Source organism: Elaeis guineensis, chromosome 4 (assembly GCF_000442705.2).
Source record: "Elaeis guineensis isolate ETL-2024a chromosome 4, EG11, whole genome shotgun sequence".
NCBI classification, from domain to species: Eukaryota; Viridiplantae; Streptophyta; class Magnoliopsida; order Arecales; family Arecaceae; genus Elaeis; species Elaeis guineensis.
Genome location: NC_025996.2, coordinates 137,929,444 through 137,935,106, shown reverse-complemented (window position 1 = coordinate 137,935,106; position 5,663 = coordinate 137,929,444). Strand labels below are relative to the sequence as shown.

General features: G+C 38.5%; 1 pseudogene; it reads left to right on the top strand.

The window, feature by feature from the left end:
- Window positions 1–463: 463 nt before the first annotated feature.
- Window positions 464–4,790, top strand: LOC105042517 (transcription factor MYB4-like; annotated as a pseudogene).
- The last annotated feature ends 873 nt before the right edge of the window (window positions 4,791–5,663 follow it).

Below are 5,663 nucleotides of genomic sequence, written 5' to 3'. Positions count from 1 at the left end.
TTTTTATTAGCGATATAATATTTTATCATAAATTACTCTTTTTAATGATTAAAATTTTTCATCATAAATAATTATTGAAAAAAAAATTTAACGATAAAAAATTTTCGTCGATAATATTCATTATTGATGATAAAAAAAAATTTTCGTCATAAAAAATTATCAACGACGTCATTATTTGCGACTAAATATTAGCGATGATAATTTTGTCGCTAATAACTATTACTGACGAAAATCTATTATTAGCGATGAATACAGATCGGATTGATGGGTTGGATCACATTTTGCCGACTCTAATTGGCACCATGTGATATTGATTTACAAGGGACTCTGTGCATGCATGTTTCTAATAGAAGGTTACTCCCACGTCCAATAATTAGATGTCTGGAGCTGGACCCTTAAGAGGGGCCGCTGGGGGCTACATACGCTTGCAAAGGTAGTATAAAGAAAGAGGGATCGCTTGGTTCTTCGTCTCCATCCATCCATTATTGTCCTCCCTCTCCTTTTATTTCCCCATGCTCGCTCCATAGCCCAGACATTGTAATACATACGCAAGGAGTGGTGTAGTACGTTTGGAGTCTCCTTCAGTAGAAGTGAGGAAGGTAGCACAAAAGTGAAGAGCTGAAGAGATGAAGAAGAAGGCAGGGAGAGGAGGGAAGAAGGGAGTGGTGGTGGTGAATAAAGGGGCATGGACCGCTGAGGAGGATCAGAAGTTGGTGGACTATGTTAGAGCTCATGGTGACAAGAAGTGGAGAACTCTCGCTGCCAAAGCTGGTTTCTTCTCTCCTCTTTTGAGGCTCATCTACATCCTTTCTTTCTACATTTCTTCATAGAAGTTTACTACCTCTTCATCTCTTTTCTGGTTCCTTTTTTTCCTTCTAATGAGTCAACTATGAAGGTCTGAGGAAGATATTGGAGAATTGGCTTTAAAAGTTACTAGTCCCGAGGCTTAGAATAGATCCAAATTACCGTTAGAGAACCTCAGTAAAGTATATAGAGTACTGCCAAAAAATAGATACACAAATAAAGAATAAGAAGTGATTTGCTCAAATGATACAGATAATTATGATTATTTCTTTTAAATATTTGTTAGGAGCATTTTTAGAAGGGTTTCTTTATCCATAAAATGCTTTGATTGATGCTGCTAGTCTTCACTCACCCATAGTGAAAGCTTTCATATGCAATGTAGATTGCTCGTTAAAAAGGAAGAAATGGATAGCTCTCCTCTCTCTTATTCTTCTATTTTTGTGTGATGTGTGGCTATTAAGAAGAAACAAGGATTTTATTATCGAAAAGAAGAGATTAAGATTTTACATGAACACCAACTTATGCTTGTTTAGAGATCAGAAAAAAATGACGAGAGAGAATTAGTAGATGACTGAACCATGTGAAACAACCATGAAGAAGTTCATAATAACCAAGCTTCATATACTGATGGGAAAAAGGAAAAAGTAGGTAATCGAAAGCAGCTGAGGGCTGTATGTCATCCAAAATTTCATTGGAAGTATCTTCAAGCAGAAATCTTTGAAATATTGCAGCATGTTATGAGATTTTGTTCTGATTCTCTCTTCCTATTTTCTAGCTATTATTTAATACTCTCAATGTAACCTACAGCACCTACTCTGTTTGAATTTAATGAAATCAGGCTAGGATCTGCTCACCTTTTCCTCAAAAAAGAGAAACATCATTAAGAACTTTTTCTATTAACTAATTAATGCTGATCTAGCAAATTGGAACTGCTGATGTGGCCGAAGGCGGTGGGAGACCCAAGCGTTAGGGATATTGGAACGGTCAGAAAGAAAAGTTCGCTTATACCATAGATTAGAGCCTCCGATGAGAGATTCTCCGATGCTTAGATCAGTTGGAGCTTCGAGAACGAAAAGAAAGAGAAAGAGAGTACGGTGCCACTAGAATTTACGTATCAGAGCTCCCTTCCTCTTATTATCTTTTTATATGGAGAGATGCTGAAGTTTGTTATACCCTGATCCGTAGATTGTTAGGCCTGACCCTACAGGTTGTTAGTCGTGGATGTCTGTTACGTCCACGTAGTCATGTTTTAGGAGTTTGTTGGGAGATTCCAACAGATTGCCCACATGGTATGCCGAGCTGGTAGGGTGAGATCAGTATGTAGCCAAAGCGTCGTCTTAGTTCGTTCTGTGCTAGCACGGTCCGTAGGACTTTGTCCCCGATGATCGGTGAAATTCCGAACCGGAGGTCGATGAAGCTTGCAGATTTTATTCCTATTGGTGATGGATTGTCGATCCGGAGGTTGATAGAATTCCGATCCAATATCGGTGGGTTGCCGAGTTGGTGCAATCATTTCGCTACAGCATCTTTAGTGAGCTTGATGGTGTCCGCCATATTGAAAATTTCGAGGATGAGTCCTGAGAATCATGACTGATGTGGTATGATCCCATAACAGAAACTAAGTTGTCTTTCATTCATGATAAACTTTTCATCTCCCTTGTGGCCAAGTCAACTAATCTTTTTTCTGAACTTAGATATCATCTATTAAAGAACTTTTTATTTAATTATCATTTTCCGTGCCATGCTTGGGGTAAGATCTAATGGAAGAACCAAAATATCACCATTTGGGTCCACAGCTGCAGGCCACTAGGATGAACCACTTCTTTTCTTCTCATTGAACTTTCACTAAAATAAAGATAAACTGGATTAAAAAGCCAGTTTCGAGCTTCAACATAAATATTAAATCCCATCACCATTGTCTGCTAGATCTAATATATTTCTTTGCTGTGTCCTTTCAGATAGTATTTACCAAGTTTCTTTACTTCTTGTGCAGAGCCGAGCTTTCATCTCTCTTCATTTTTTTTCCCTACATTTTGCCCACAATTTTATCAGTTTCCCCAAGAATATACTGAAAAGCAAATGCCACTGCCCCTGGCCTTTAACCATCTAAGCAATTGAACCCTGTTGTGAGAAATGAGCACCGAGCAACAACATTCACATTGAGCTCACCTTTTTTCTTACCATTTCTTCTCTGTAATGGGAAAACTGTGAGGGATATTAGTGCAGATTTTGGTTGTCAAATAATATAGTTGCAGTATTAATTTGGTAGCACTTCTTTTCTTCTGGCAGGGCTAAATAGGTGTGGGAAGAGCTGCAGGTTGAGATGGCTGAATTATCTCAGGCCTGGGATAAAAAGAGAGAATATATCTCAAGATGAAAGAGGATCTCATTATTCGACTCCACAACCTTCTGGGCAACAGGTAACCCTTGGCTCCTAATGCTATCACTTTCATATCATAGGAGTTGTCACCCATCAGATTTAGGTTGAAAGGTTGATACTGGGTCCACATGGTACTCACGCTGGGCCTGGTCCGGGGCATCACTGCTCGGCACACGGCAATGTCACCCGTGGTGGGGTTAGGTTGGACCACATGGGCCAAGTTAGACCATTTTTGCACTTGGGATATGTGATTAATCTTTAGGAAAATTATATAGACACGCTAGCTCTTTTAAATTTTCATTATCTACACTTATATTTCAAATGTTTTCAATTTTTTAATCAGACCTTAAAAGTTACGAATTGATTGCAATATCGCCCTAACATCCATCAGAGCTCTAATGCCGTTACCTGTAAACATGAACGACTAATATACGCTCGGGTCTTCATTCCTACCAAAACATAACTCCTCTTCTAACTCAGAAGATAAGGACAGTGATGGCATATTGTGTCACTTGTCTCAGGGGATGATCATGTGTTCACGATTTCTTATGGAGATGGACGGTCGGATCACATTGCAATCAAAACTTAGGATTTAGGGATTAATTAAAAAAAATTAAAGTTTTGAGATGTAAGTGTAAATTACAAAAAGTGAAAAGAGGTGTCGCTGTATTATTATTATTATTTTTTTTTCAAATGCAGAACTAGTGGACATGCTAGTTCGTGTTAAGAGTCAATGAGTGGTTTTCAGCTTGGGTTTCATCAAATAATGCTTGTGACGGTTGCCGTCTTTATAGTTATTGGTAGAAGTATCACAACTTTGGAAAATTGGAATCAGGTACATGGGCTCAAGCTGGGGCAGGAGTACAACTGAGCTGAATTGATTCAAACCTTGTCCAAGAATCAGCCTAAATGAATAAAAAAAAGGCAGTTAAATCACGTAAATACTTTTCAAATATTTTTGGCTACAGAATATATGAAGCAAGACCACCTTTACATCTGAAAGCCAGGCATGCGTGCTTAACATCTACTTAGCTTGTACTCTTGTTGGAGTTGTAGATGGTCACTGATCGCTGGAAGATTGCCTGGCCGGACGGATAACGAGATAAAGAACCACTGGAACACTCACTTAAGCAAAAGGCCATAAACAATCCATGATCTAAACCTTAAGCAGCACAGGAAACATGAGGTTCCTCATGGCCACTCTCACCCATCAAATACTCCTGAACCAAGCCTGCAGGGTTTCAAGTCTGGGGTCTTCGAGGACCGGTTTGAAGCTTGGCTCCCGGATCACAATGCCGAGTTGGTTAACCCTTGGGCTGACTTGTCTGGGTCCGAATTCGATGTCGAACATCTGTTCGACTTCATGTCAATGCCGGGCGTTGATCGGAAGGATGGTGGAAGCAGTGGCAGTGAGCTGAGAGGAGAAGATCATGGCATCATAGGTCAAGATAGTTACACTTACCAAGAGCTCATCAAGCATCAGCATCACGAAGTCAACAATGTTCAGGAACCTTTGGATCCAAAGGCTGCGCATAATCCATCAGAGTTTGATGATTTGGACCAGTTCATTGGTTGTCAGGACCATGAATTCTATTTTCTTCATTGATGTGGATTTTCTTTAGGTTATTATCTCTCAAAAGGATTTGGTTTAGCTTAATTGGATACAAATTAACCAGTGTAAATCCTCCATGGAGACTCCTTGATATGGGAGAGTGTCGCAAATTTTTATTTGGCTACTCAATTTTGGTCTGCTCTCCATTCAGCTAAATTTGTGCTTGCTCTCATTAAAAAGGAGGAGATCTTCCCCTTCCTTCTTGTTTGAAAATAAAATTTTATTCAGCAACTAACCGAAAAACATTCATGTTGATGTAGCTCTCATTGATTTCCAAATTATTTTAGCACATTAACATATGAACTTCTAATAGCTCCAAAACTTGAATGGTCTAAACACACACTTGTCTGGTACAGCAATGAGAAATCTGCCCTCCCCTCTAGGGCTGCTGCCAAAGTACATATACATGTTTACACATACACTCACGTTATATATATATATATATATATATAACCTCGTAAACTATAGTCTCCAATACAACTGATCTTTAGGACACTCAGTTACTCTCTTCTTTTGGGATTACAAGAGATATATATAGTCAACTTAGACTCAAACTAATATTACTATAATAATTAAGTTAGGCTAGTATATAGCTGGTGTCCTAAGCCGATATCGACTTGAACCGGTATCCTAAGTTGACATTTAGAACTAACATGGACTTGATCTTCTAAAATTTGTAAACTTAAGACATAATAAATAGTATGTTTGTGTGTGTGTGTAGCCTTCATACAACATTTACAATCGTTCTCATAAATGCAAGGATTGAGATGTTACAAGATAATATCGGGAAGAGATAGTATCATATATAAAGTACAACATACATCATACATCAAAATTGTGTTAATTAGTTGGAGTAAAATGCACATA